The 15,291-nt window shown below is 42.6% G+C and overlaps 1 protein-coding gene across 4 annotated transcripts in view; it reads right to left on the bottom strand.

Annotated features, from left to right (window-relative positions):
- The window catches only part of FTO (FTO alpha-ketoglutarate dependent dioxygenase), a 507,540-nt gene that overhangs the window by 275,622 nt on the left and 216,627 nt on the right, over positions 1-15,291 (bottom strand). The gene's annotated exons all lie outside the window — the stretch shown is intronic.

Genomic DNA, 15,291 nt, shown 5'->3' with positions numbered 1-15,291 from the left:
ACATTTCATGGGTGACTAAATACTTTTTCCCCACTGTATAATATAAATAAGTTGCTGCAAGTGTTGGTGCAAATCAATTTGCAAGACTCGGTCCATTGGCTACGTCACTAATTTGTGGCTGCTAGATGGGTGCTCTGAGAATCGACTCTTACCAGATGGCATCTATGGCACTTCACAACAACTCTACTTGCTACCTATAGTACATCGTTATATACAGTGGCTTGCTAAAGTATTCACCCCTCCCAACCTCCTAGGCATTTTTCATGTTTTGATACCTTACAACCTTCAATTAGAGGGTTTCTGCTGGTGAACAACAATCTTGAAGTCTGACCTCAGATTCTCAATTGGATTAAGGTCTGGGCTTTCACTAGGCTACTCCAATAGATTTACATGATTCCCCTTAAATCACTCAAGTGTTGCTTTAGTAGTATGCTTTGGGTCATTGTCTTGTGGAAACTTAACCCCTAAGGGTACCGTCACACAGTGCAATTTTGATCGCTACAACGGCACGATTCGTGACGTTCCAGCGATGCATTTACGATATCGCTGTGTCTGACACGCTACTGCGATCCGGATCCCCGCTGAGAATCGTACGTCGTAGCAGATCGTTTGAAACTTTCTTTCGTCGTCTAGTGTCCCGCTGTGGCGGCATGATTGCATTGTGTGACACAGGTTGTATACGATGTGCGCACAGTAACCAACGGCTTCTACATCGCAAATACGTCATGAAATTATCGCTCCAGCGCCGTGTATTGCAACGTGTGACCGCAGTATACAACGCTGGAGCGATACTTATACGACGCTGCAACGTCACGAATCGTGCCGTCGTAGCGATGAAAATGGCACTGTGTGACGGTACCCTTAGTGACAGAGCCAATTTGGTACTTAATGACCGAGCCAATTTTTACAATTCTGACCACTGTCACTTTATGAGGTTATAACTCTGGAACGCTTTAACGGATCCTGCTGATTCTGAGATTGTTTTTTCGTGACATGTTGTACTTCATGCTAGTGGTAACATTTCTTCGATATTACTTGCGATTATTTATGAGAAAAATGGAAACATGGTGAAAATTTTTAAAATGTTGCCATTTTCTAATTTTGTATTTTTATGCCCTTAAATCAGAGATATGTCACACAAAATAGTTAATAAATAACATTTCCGACATGTCTACTTTACATCAGCACAATTTTGGAAACAAATTTTTTTTTTGTTAGGGAGTTATAAGGGTTAAAATTTGACCAGCAATTTCTCATTTTAACAGCACCATTTTTTTTTTTAGGGACCGCATCACATTTGAAGTCATTTTGAGGGGTCTATATGATAGAAAATAACCAAGTGTGACACCATTCTAAAAACTGCACCCCTCAAGGTACTTAAAACCACATTCAAGAAGTTTATTAACCCTTTACGTGCTTCACAGGAACTCAAACAATGTGGAAGGAAAAAATGAACATTTAACTTTTTTTGCAAACACTTTAATTCAGAACCATATTTTTTTATTTTCACAAGTGTAAAAACAGAAATGTAACCATACATTTTGTTGTACAATTTCTCCTGAATACGCTGATACCCCATATGTGGGGGTAAACCACTGTTTGGGCGCACCGCAGAGCTTGGAAGAGAAGGAGCGCCGTTTGACTTTTTCAATGCAGAATTGGCTGGAATTGAGATTGGATGCCATGTCACGTTTGGAGAGCCCCTGATGTGCCTAAACAGTGGAAACGCTCCACAAGTGACACCATTTTGGAAACTAGACCCCTTAAGGAAGTTAACTAGATGTGTGGTGAGCACTTTGAGCCCCCAAGTGCTTCACAGAAGTTTATAACGTAGAGCCGTGAAAATAAAAAATCGCATTTGTTTACACAAAAATGATATTTTCGCCCACAAATTCTTATTTTCACAAGGGTAACAGGAGAAATTAGAGCACAAAAGTTGTTGTGCAATTTCTCCTGAGTACGTCGATACCCCATATGTGGGGGTAAACCACTGTTTGGGCGCACCGCAGAGCTTGGAAGAGAAGGAGTGCCGTTTTACTTTTTCAATGTAGAATTGGCTGGAATTGAGATCGGACGCCATGTCGCGTTTGGAGAGTCCCTGATGTTCCTAAACAGTGGAAACCCCCCACAAGTGACACCATTTTGGAAACTAGACCCCATAAGGAACTTAACTAGATGTGTGGTGAGCACTTTGATCCCCCAGGTGCTTCACGGAAGTTTATAACGTAGAGCCGTGAAAATAAAAAAATCACATTTTTTCTACAAAAATGATCTTTTTGCCCCAAAATTGTTATTTTCCCAAGAGTAACAGGAGAAATTAGACCACAAAAGTTGTTGTGCAATTTCTCCTGAGTACGTTGATACCCCATATGTGGGGGTAAACCACTGTTTGGGCTCACTGCAGAGCTTGGAAAAGAAGGAGCGCCGTTTTACTTTTTCAATGTAGAATTAGCTGGAATTGAGATCGGATGCCATGTCGCGTTTGGAGAGCCACTGATGTGCCTAAACAGTTTAAACCCCCCACAAATGACACCATTTTGGAAACTAGACCCCTTAAGGAACTTATCTAGATGTGTGGTGAGCACTTTAAACCCCCAGGTGCTTCCCGGAAGTTTATAACGTAGAGCCGTGAAAATAAAAAAGTCACATTTTTTCTACAAAAATGATCTTTTTGCCCCAAAATTTTTATTTTCACAAGGGTAACAGGAGAAATTAGACAACAGATGTTGTTGTGCAACCTCTCCTGAGTACGTCGATACCCCATATGTGGGGGGGGGAACCACTGTTTGGGCGCACTGCAGAGCTTGGAAGAGAAGGAGTGCCGTTTTACTTTTTCAATGTAGAATTGGCTGGAATTGAGATCGGATGCCATGTCGCGTTTGGAGAGCCCCTGATGTACCTAAACAGTGGAAACCCCCCACAAATGACACCATTTTGGAAACTAGACCCCTTAAGGAACTTATCTAGATGTGTGGTGAGCACTTTAAACCCCCAGGTGCTTCACGGAAGTTTATAACGTAGAGCCGTGAAAATAAAAAATCCTTTTTTTTCACTCAAAAATGATTTTTTAGCCTGCAATTTTTTATTTTATCAAGGGTAACAGGAGACATTGGACCACAAAATCTGTTGACCAGTTTGTCCTGAGTACGCTGATACCCCATATGTGGGGGGAGGGCAATGTTTTGGCACCCATCAGGGCTCGGAAGGGAAGGAGCGCCGCTTGGAATGCAGACTTTGATGGGATGGTCTGCAGGTGTCATGTTGCATTTGCAGAGATCCTGATGTACCTAAACAGTAGAAACCTTCCACAAGTGACTCCATTTTGGAAACTAGACCCCCCAAAGAGCTTATCTAGATGTGTGGTGAGCACTAGGAACCCCCAACTGCTTCACAGAAGTTTATAATGTAGAGCCATGAAAATAAAAAAAATCATATTTTTTCCACAAAAATGATCTTTTCACCCCCAAATTTTTACTTTCACAAGGGTAACAGGAGAAATTGGACCCCAAAATGTGCAATTTATGCTGAGTAGGCTAATACCCCATATGTGGGGGATAAACCACTGTTTGGGCGCATGGCAGAGCTTGGAAGGGAAGGAGCGCCGTTTTGGAATGCAGACTTTGATAGAATGGTCTGCAGGCATTATGTTGTGTTTGCAGAGCCCCCGATGTACCTAAACAGTAGAAACCCCCCACAAGTGACCTCATTTTGGAAACTAGACCCCCCAAGGAACTTATCTAGATGTGTTGTGAGAACTTTGAATGCCCAAGTGCTTCACAGAAGTTTATAATGCAGAGTCGTGAAAACAAAAAAAAATATTTTTTTCACAAAAAAGATTTTTTTAGCCCCCCAATTTTTATTTTCACAAAGGTAACAAGAGAAATTGGACCCCAAAAGTTGTTGTCCAATTTGTCCTGAGAACACTGATACCCCATGTGTGGGGGGGACCACTGTTTAGGTGCATGGCTGAGCTCGGAAGGGAAGGAGTGCCATTTTGGAATGCAGACTTTGATAGAATGGTCTGCGGGCGTTATGTTGCATTTGCAGAGCCCCAGATATACCTAAACAGTAGAGACCCCCCAGAAGTGACCCCATTTTGGAAACTAGACCCCCAAGGAACTTATCTAGATGTGTGGTGAGAACTTTGAATGCCCAAGTGCTTCACAGAAGTTTATAATGCAGAGTCGTGAAAATAAAAAATATTTTTTTTTTCCACAAAAAAAGATTTTTTTAGCCCCCAAGTTTTTATTTTCACAAGGGTATCAGGAGAAATTGGACCCCAAAAGTTGTTGTCCAATTTATCCAGAGTATGCTGATGCCCCATATGTGGGGGTAAACCACTGTTTGGGCGCACGGCAGAGCTCAGAAGGTAGGGAGCACCATTTTACTTTTTGAGCACAAAATTGGCTGTGGCGTTTAGAGACCCCCTGATGTACCTAAACAGTGGAAACCCCCCAATTCTAACTCCAACCCTAACCCCAACACACCCCTAACCCTAATCCCAACCCGATCCATAATCCTAATCACAACCCTAACGCCCAAAACACCCCTAACCCGAATCCCAAAGCTAACCATAAGCCTAATCAAAACCCTAAACCCAACACCCCCCTAATCCTAATCTCAACCCTAACCTCAAAACCTAACCCTAATCCCAATACACCACTATCCTTAATCCCAACCCTAGCCTTAACCCTAATCCCAAATGTAACCCTAATGCCAACCCTAATCTAAATCCTAATCCCAACTCTAACCCTAACTTTAGCCCCAACCCTAGCCCTAACCCTAACTTTAGCCCAAACCCTAACTTTAGCCCAAAACCTAGCCCCAACCCTATCCCTAACTTTAGCCCCAACCCTAGCCCTAACCCTAGCTCTAACCCTAATCCTAGCTCTAACCCTAACCCAAGCCCTAACCCTAAGGCTATGTGCACATGTTGCGGATTTTGCTGCGGATCCGCAGCGTTTCCGCAGCTGTGGGTACGCAGCAGTTTCCCATGAGTTTACAGTACAATGTAAACCTATGGGAAACATAAAACGCTGTGCCCATGCTGCGGAAAAAACCACACGGAAACGCAGAGGTTTACATTCCGCAGCATGTCAATTCTTTCTGCTGATTCCGCAGCGGTTTTACACCTGCTCCATAATAGAAAACCGCAGGTGTAAAACCGCAGTGGAATCCGCACAAAAACCGCGGTACATCCGCGATAAATATGCAGGAAAAACGCAGCATTTTGGTCCTGCGGATTTATCAAATCCGCTACGGAAAAATCCGCAGAGAACCATTCTATGTGTGCACATATCCTAACCCTACCCCTACCCTAACCCTACCCCTAACCCTATTTGGAAAATAGAAATTCATACATTTTTTTTATTTTATTATTTTTTTCTTACTAAGGGGGTGATAAAGGGGGGGGTTTATTTACTATTTTTTTTATTTTGATCACTGTGATAGGATCTGACAGTGACCAAAATAAAAAAAGAGGAAGAATTTTCCTCTGCCGGCCGGCAGATCATGGCGGGCGCACTGCGCATGCACCCGCCATTTTCTTACCGGAGCAAGAAGCCGGCTGCCAGCAGAAGAAGCAGGAGGACCCAGGGACACCAGTAAGTATAACAGGGTCCCCGAATCCCCCTATTTTTCTGTCCTCTGATGTGCGATCACATCAGAGGACAGAGAAAGACCGTTTTTTTGTTTTTTTTTTGCGGTCGCCGGTAAACAGTTAATTACCGGCGATCGCAAAACAGGGGTCGGTAAAAACCGACCCCAATCATGTTCTTTGGGGTCACGGCTACCCCTGGCAGCCGAGACCCCACAGAACATCCGGGTGCCGGGCGCACTGCGCATGCGCCCGCCATTATTTCCCCGGAAAAAGATGGCGGCGCCCATCGGGAGTCACGAGGAGCACCGGGGGAGGTAGGTGAGTATTGGGGGGCTATCGGGGACCACATTTCTCTGTCCTCCGATGTGCGATCACATCGGAGGACAGAGAAATTAAATGGCAAATCGCGTTTTTTTTTTTTTTGTGACCGCCGGTAAACGGTTAATTAACGGCGATCGCAACTCGGGGGTCGGTAAAAAAACCCCAAATCATGTTCTCTGGGGTCTCGGCTACCCCCGGCAACCGAGACCCCAGAGAAAATCCGACTCTGGGGGGTGCTATTCACTTTTTCCACAGCGCCGTTAATTAACGGCGCTGTGGTTTAAGTACCCTTAGCGGCCGCCGTTAAAAGGCGTATCGGTGGTCGTTAAGGGGTTAAACCTCTATCCTAGTCTAAAATCACTGACAGATGGAAACAGGTTTTCCCTCAAGAATATCCCTATATTTCACCCCATCCATCTTCCCTTCGACTCAAACCATTTTCCCTGTCCCTGGTGGGGAAAAACATCACCACAATATGATGCTGCCACCACGTTTCACTGTGGGAATGACGTTCATGGGGTGATAAGCTGTGTTGGTTTGGCACCAAACAGCATTCACCTTGGTGGCCAAAAAGAAAAATTTTGGACTCGTCTGCCCACAGCACCTTTCTCCATACATTTGCAAAGTCTACCACAAATCTTTTGGCAAACTCAAAACAAGCCTTACAATTTGTGTGTGTAAAAGCTTTTATCTGCCCAATCTTTCATAAAGGCCTACTCTATTGAGTGAATGGCTTAGGGCAGAGACAGACTGTTGTATTTCTTGTGCGAGAATCGCACTGTAATCCTTGTACTGGCTGTCGGCTCTCCTGACCTGAGCTTGAGAGTTGCATAGTAATCCATGACGCTGTCTTGCTCAGGTCAGGAGAGGTGTCAGGCCAGCCCATGCAGTGAGATGCGATTCTCGCACTAGAAATCCGTCAGTCTGTCTCTGCCCTTATTGTGGTTGTATGGGCAGATACTCCATTTTCTGCTTGGGAACTCTACAGCTCCTTCAGGGCTACCTTTTGGTCTGTGTGCTGCCACTCTGATTAATTCCCTCCTTGCCTGGGCTTAGAGTTTTGGTGGGCAGCCCTCTCAGCAGACTTGTTGTGGTACAATGTCCTTTCCATTTGATGATAATGGACTTGATGGTGCTCCAGGAAATCCTCATAGATTGGGATTTTTTTTTATATATATAATCCAGCCCTGACGTGTGCTTCTCAACAACTTTGTCCCTGACTTGTTTGGAGACCTCCTTGGTCTTCATGGTGGTGTTTGGTTAGTGGTGCCTCTTGTTAATGGTGTTGCAGCCTCTGTGGCCTTTTGGAAAAGGTACAGTGTATATACTGACAGAGATGTGACATTAGATTGCAAACAGGAGGACTTCCTGTCACTAAGTATGTGACTTATGAAGGTAAATGCTTGCACCAGAAATTATTTGGAGCTTCATCACAAAAGGGGTGAATATATATGTACAGGCCAATTATTAGTGATTTGATCCTATAAATGTAATTTATGCCTATATTTTTCTCAGTTCATTTTATTAACAGACTAGTGCTGATACAAATCGGATTACAAAAATATTTAAACACAAGTTGTAATGTAACAAAATAGGTAAAAAGCCAAGCCACTGCAAAATATATGTGTATATACAGTATATACTTATATTTATTTATTGTAGTATTACCATAAATCAACCTGCCATTATAACTATTAACCAATGAAGCGAATAATATTGATTATTTTGCTACCAAGGCATATGAACAGAGGTGGGTTATAAAAGTCACCAAGAAGGAAAAACAGTCCAGTGTCAGAATCTGAGTCACTCTTATAAGGACCTATTGTGATGCTATACTGCTGGTTTAAAGCCTTTCCAAGATGACAGGGCTTACGGGATGTTTCTGACATGTAGAGATGAGTAGCTAATAAAGTGGACCCCAGAAGAACAGCTAGTGAACAGACTGGATGCCCAAGGTTCTTTAACAAGTCTGGTCAACAAAGGCTAGCCCGTCTCGTCCAATGTTACAGAAGATCTACTGCAGGTATCTGGTAACACTTGTAACTGTGTTATGTGTATGTACACCATGTATCTTGCATTTTTAATCAGTTTTCTCTATCTCTCTCCAGCTCCTTGCTCCACCTGTCCCTCCTGTCTCCATAGACTTCCATAGGCAGCAACTGTAATCTGATCCCTCAGTAAATTAAAAATGGATATTCCTTGAATAAAGATTGTCACTGTAAATAAAGAGACAATTGGTTTGATAAGTGGGGAAAGAGTCATAGTTTCACAGTTTTTAAAGCTGATAGTAGACAAAGTATATCGAGTACAACCTATAACCTTATTCTTCACTTGTAGAGATTTATAGACAGATTGAAATACCTGATTCTCTTTAAAGGAATTGCTGCTAATGTGCAAGACACTTAAGTACACCGGTGAAGTCCATAGTATGATGGACTCAGAGCTGTATGGCTGCACAGTGAAGATCTATACAATTATATAACTAGGAATTGCTTCAAAGTTGACAAAATGTAACTAAAACATAAGAAACAAGGTAGATTTAAAGAACATAAATGCTACAGAACATGTACAGAACCATATCAGATTAGTAAACATAATACAATAAAAGCACTCTACAGTACATGTAGAACTGGCACACAGCAGTAGAGTACATATAGCACAGGTAGAGAGCATGCAAAACATGTAGAGACCAGTACTGTTAATGTGTCACATGTAAATTGCAATACATGCAGCACGTGTAGAGAGAACATGCAGCACATGTAAAAAGCAGAACTGTACAAATAGCACTGACAGAGAATAGTACTGTTCATGTAGCAAGTGTGGATAGCTGTACATGTAGCACGTAATACTGTTAATGTAGCATGTGCAGATAGCAGTTGTGACGCTGAGTCACTTCTCACGGCCAAGCCGAGAGATGGAATAGTCAGGAGTCCGAGGTCAAAAGCCAGGGAGCTATGTCACAAACAGAAGGAAGAGACAAAGGTGTAGTCAGGTAACATTCAGAGGTCAGAATACCAGGAGGATAGCGGATCAGAGCAGAAGGGGTTAAACAGACGGATGGTCAGAAGGAGGTCCAAGGTCAGGCAATGAAAGATCAAAGACCAAGGCAGAGAGACAAACCATAAAGTAGCTCAATGCACTTCTGGCAGAGGTCTGGGAGTAGCAGACTAGTACGGTAGCCTGGAAATAACCTGGGATAATGAACACGTGGACATAGGCAATGCATCCCAATCTCAGATTGGACACCCGAGCTGTCAATCAATGCACTGACAGCTTAGCACGCCCCTGTACGAGACTGGATACAGATCTGTCAATCAAAGTACTGACAGCTACAGCATGCCCCTATACCAGATTGGACGGCTGAGATGTTGGCAACTGCATCCCAGATACAGTGAGGGGTGGAACAAGGACAGCAGGGCATGTAGCACATACACATGGTACATGTAGTACACAAAGAGAGCAGTACATATAAAACATGAGTTTTTGGGATGCAATACCTGGTGTGGATCCCAAAAAAGGGATACTTTTTTCACTAACAGTTGAGAAACATTTAATTCCTGCAGAAAAATGTGTTGAAAAAAAAAAGATGCACATTACCTGCCAAGAAATCAATCATTAATCGACCAGGAACCATTTTATCCTTCAAAACTGTCATATTCCAGAACGGCAACCTCCATGGAGTGCCCAGAACTACAAGGTTTTCAGTGCTCCGAGACATGACCCAGCTATGGAAAGCTGAAACCCAACCACTAACACTGAAGAAGATACAGAAGTTGCTACCTTCACGAGTATAACCAAGACTGTCAGACTATCGTAGTCGACTGACGGATTCTCAGTTAACTCATTCTGCAGCCAGCAATAAACAAGTGCAATGCAGAGGCTACAGAAAGCAAATGATGCAAACATTAAGCCCAGCAGCAAAAAAAAAAATAAATCTTAATTACATGCACATAAGTGAGAAAAAAAAATTGTCCCTGAAGGTGGAGAACCCCTTTAAATCTTGGTCTGCAGATTTCACTCTCACTAAAGTTTTAGAATGAGTTTCAAAAATGGTGACAAACAAATCTGTTGGAAAACATAAATAAAACCGAAATCTTTACATGGAACATTAAAAGCAAATTACAGCACTGAGAAGCTGCAATTTCATCACAATTTGTAGCTTTGCAGGGGAACAAGAGTCTGTCTTCTGGCTTTCAGCAACAATTTAAAAAGCCAGTGATTCCTTTAAAGAGGACGTCTATTGCGTAGAAAGTAGTTGTTATGCAGGAAATAAATGACATTACAGAAGGAGAATGTTGTCCAAACAACGTGATTTATTACGGTCGGCTTTTATTGAGTTTGAAAAACTATCCAAACTATGAAAAGGAAAAGACAATAATGCAAAATAGATTTTACCTTGTATCTTCATGTTTCAGCTCAGTAAATAATGCGATATGCAAAGCCTCATACTCTAAAGGGGCAAGCACTCCAAAACAGCTGCCTGCAGATGGACAGCCTAGTTTGGGAAATACTGGTTGATGAGTGAACGTGCTGGAATAAGGTGTTATCGGAGCATGCTCGGGTGCTAACGGAGTGTTTATGGTGTGCTCGAAAATATGTTCGAGTCCTCACGGTTGGTTGCATGTCTCGTGGCTGTTAGACAGCAGGAATTGCCTGTTAGGCAATCCCTCCATGTGCTGTGGCTGTCTAACAGCTGTGGGTATTCAAACATATTTTTCGAGCAAACCGAAGGCATTCGGCTTAGCACACGATCATGCTTGGATAACACCTTATCCGACCACGTTCGCTCACCACTAGAAAATACCCAAATCCATGTTGCAAGTTATTAGTTTTAGGGGGTCAACCTCCCCATGCGTGGCACAAGCAAGGATACTCTTTCCTGAGAAGAATTAAATGGTTTGTCAAGAATGGCGTTTTGACCCCCTGATGAATGAACTCCACAAGACCAATAGATGCGTCCTTTAAGTTGTAAGGTTGGTTTATTTTTTCTTGGAAAGTACCACAGATGTTTAATCAGATTGAGATCTAGGTAGTTTGAAGACCCAGGCATTGTTCATGGCAGTCTTGAGGAGAGGACGTGGTGGAGTAAGAGATGCCTGATTCACTGAGAGGTTCCAAATTTGTGGGGTAGAAGTATGGATAATATGTGGTTCCTCTGCGCTGCTGAATTAGATCCAAAGGAAAATTCCAGAAGACACTATAAGACTGGATGAGCTAACGCGTTTCGAAGACTTCTTCATCAGGGTGACTTTGAAACACATCAAATCTTACAGGGTCTACTGGAATTTTCCTTTGGATCTTCTTAAGCAATGCAGAGAAACCATATATTACCAATACTTCTGTCCCTTTACGGTTCGTTTACCTGTGGATCTGCAGCAGATGATTTACCCAAGCTCCTTTTTTGCTGTGTGGTACACAACTGTACTAGGTGAGCAATTTCCCTGCTTTTACACCTTCTCTTTTATAGGATAAGAACCTATTGTACTTTTTTGACCCCCAACTACCTCCTGCACCAAGTTTTTATTGTTTCCCCTCAAACTATTCCTGAACAATTTATGCAGTATTTATAACCAAAGCACCGAGATTTTACCTAAATACAATTGTTTATTTAATAAAAAAGATGGACAGAAAAAACAGCAATGTTTCTCTGCACAACAGGTTTTGTCAAGCCGAAATAAAAAAAGACAACAGAAATAAGAAGTTCCTCTCATGTTCCTTCCTCCAGAGATATAGAAGTGCCAGTCCACCAAAATGGCATAAAAACGTTTTCGATGTGAAGTTCTGCAGAAATTTTATAACTTTTGGCATTTTCACATCACTTTGGATCAGCTCCGGTGAAATGGGCAGAGCTATAGAGGAGCCAGTGTGGGATGACGCGTGGCTACTCTCTCCTTCAAATTCACTGTTTTTTCTGTAACATCAGATAAGACAGGCTAGCCTTCGGTAATTCACGCACATGAGTTAGTCTTGGGCAGCCATGACTATTCCAACAGTTTGTTGTTTCTTTGACCATTTTGGTAGATATTAAGCAATGGATTCTGAGACAACCCCATAAAACCTGCTGTTTTATAGATGCTCAGATCCAATATTCCTGCTTCCAACTCATCTACTTCGAGAACTTGGATGGAACTGCTGCAACGGTAAAAAACAAAATGATGGGGTACATCCAAACTGTCAACATTCTGCCATATCTGTGAGGCCACAAGCTCAAAAAGGCTACCTCAGACAGACTTTGCACAGGACAGTCCGTCTAGCAGATTCCAAAGAAACTCTGATACCCTTTAATTTTAGTACAGGGATTTGGTTTAATAATAGGACCCAGTGGATTGCTCCCGCAGAAGGGCTGCCATCAGGATGTGCGAACCAGAGGCAGGAATGGTTGCCAAACATGGTCAAGAGGTCTCATCAGGGACAAAATCGTAAACTAGTGTGCAGTCAAAAGTCAACCCGAGGTCAAGAAATGGGATGTCAGGAAGAAATACCAGATGCATATCACACAGGTAAAACTAGGTAGCACAAACATTGACTGGCAGTGGGAACTGGCACTCAGGGGTTTATAAAGTAAAAGCTTCACGCAGTGCTGACAGCTACTAGAAACCCAAATGAAGAGGTTTAACCCTATAGCTTCTCAACTGGCAAGAGCCAGTTTCCAGGAATAATATAGGATTGATGGTGTTGAGCATCAAATGCAACAAGGCGCATAGCCACCCAGCGGCCAAAGGAAAAACCGGCACATGCTACACATTCACTTTCTCCCTAATATATCCCACCCCTTGACAGGTGCCATGTTAAAATGATATTCACTTCACATGACAGTGGTGTCACAATTGTGGAGATCTTTATATATTGGATGGAGTTCTGTATTACTAAATTTGTGTTACAAAATCCTGCAAAGTTTTGAACATTTCAGCCACCATTCTAGGGTGCTAACTGTATACTATATTAAAAAGGTTGTCCCCTTATTGGTCTCAGCGCAGTTTATTATATAAAAAAACACCTAAACTCTTTTTACTCACCGTCCCCAGGTCCACCGATGAGTCTCTACTACTGACGTTACGTAACCAGCCAATCACTGAGCTCAAGTAAACAGAGCGGCTGAACTCACGGATTTGCTGCTGCCCTGTTGACGTGATGTCATCACTGCAGCCAATACGCAGCGGTAGAGATTTAGCACTGGAACTGGGGACAGTGATTAAAGCGCCATTTTATCTTAAAACAAACTGCGCCAGGGGACCAGGATTTTCTAAAAAGGGACAAGCCTTTAATATTGAGGCCAGCAGATAACAGTGTGCAGATAGCTCCTACTGGTGGTGCAATTGCAAGGGATTTTCCGTCCTTGATTACAAAAACAGCACTTCAACACTTCTTATAAGAATATAGCGGGAGGAAATAATAAAGAAAAATTTATGTGAAACTGTCTGGTTCTGTTTTTGAAGAGCGTTCCTTTAAAAATCAACATCTCTTTGGACATACCACTCTGCCAGATTGTTGTTTTTTCATGAAAGCTTAAGCCCGTACGGAACTGAATTAGTAATATTTCTAATGATAATTCACAGTTAAATTGATATATTTGTGCCTTAATAACCATCCTCTAATGCAGTTTTCCCCGCCTGACAGCGGTTTGCAAAATAATAATAATGATACTTTGTTAAATGGAGTCCGGATCCTCCCAGCGCCAATAAATCAACGCGAGCGGTTAGAAAGCAGTTGTGGTATTCTGCAATTTATTAGATGTAATAATAACAGGGCAGGTAATTAGGCCGGGGCGAAAGTTCAGAAGCCGCGCAGTTAGTTAAAAAAAAACTTCACGTTATGTGTCACAGATTTTATTCACATTAAGTTTGATACATGAAACAAAATGCCACTGTGCTCAATGTTCCCAGAAATGTAGACATCAATCCAACACAGCACTTATGAAATTAGCAGATTTCTCCAGTTATTCTATTCATCCTACACATTAAATTATACACATTAATATACGGTAGTAAGGATACTTATACTCTGTCCAGAATGAGGGCCCATCCACGATCAGTACCTGTTATGCTACCGGTTAGATGCATCAATCGTAAGATGCAAATCGTATGGGGGCATATGATTTTCAATAAGATTGTTCGCCCCCATACAGAACTCTCCACAGGATACAACTTGTCACCATACAGTACTCTCTACAGCACACAACTTGTCCCCATACAGTACTCTCTACAGCACACAGCTTGTCCCCATACAGTACTATCTACAGGAAACAACTTGTCCCCATACAGTACTATCTACAGCACACAACTTGTCCCCATACAGTACTATCTACAGGAAACAACTTGTCCCCATACAGTACTATCTACAGCACACAACTTGTCCCCATACAGTACTCTCTACAGCACACACCTTGTCCCCATACAGTACTCTCTACAGCACACAACTTGTCCCCATACAGTACTATCTACAGCACACAACTTGTCCCCATACAGTACTATCTACAGCACACACCATGTCCCCATACAGTACTCTCTACAGCACACAACTTGTCCCCATACAGTACTCTACAGCACACAACTTGTCCCCATACAGAACACTCTACAGGAAACAACTTGTCCCCATACAGTACTATCTACAGCACACAACTTGTCCCCATACAGTACTATCTACAGCACACAACTTGTCCCCATGCAGTACTCTCTACAGCACACAGCATGTCCCCATACAGTAATATCTACAGCACACAACTTGTCCCCATACAGTACTCTATATAGCACACAACTTCTCCCCATACAGTACTATCTACAGCACACAACTTGTCCCCATACAGTACTCTACAGCACACTTGTCCCCATACAGTACTATCTACAGCACACAACTTGTCCCCATACAGTACTCTCTACAGCATACAACTTGTCCCCATACAGTACTCTACAGCACACTTGTCCCCATACAGTACTATCTACAGCACACAACTTGTCCGCATACAGAACTCTCTACAGGAAACAACTTGTCCCCATACAGTGCTCTCTACAGCACACAGCTTGTCCCCATACAGTACTCTCTACAGCATACAACTTGTCCCCATACAGTACTCTCTACAGTACACAAGTCCCATACATAATTCTCTACAGCACACTTGTCCCCATACAGTACTATCTACAGCACACAACTTGTCCCCATACAGTACTCTCTACAGCATACAACTTGTCCCCATACAGTACTCTCTACAGTACACAAGTCCCATACATAATTCTCTACAGCACACTTGTCCCCATACAGTACTATCTACAGCACACAACTTGTCCCCACACAGTACTCTCTACAGCACACAACTTGTCCCTATACAGTACTATCTACAGCACACAACTTGTCCACATACAGTACTATCTACAGCA

This window comes from Ranitomeya variabilis, chromosome 2 (assembly GCF_051348905.1).
Source record: "Ranitomeya variabilis isolate aRanVar5 chromosome 2, aRanVar5.hap1, whole genome shotgun sequence".
Classification (NCBI taxonomy): Eukaryota; Metazoa; Chordata; class Amphibia; order Anura; family Dendrobatidae; genus Ranitomeya; species Ranitomeya variabilis.
This window is presented reverse-complemented; position numbering and strand designations above follow the sequence as displayed.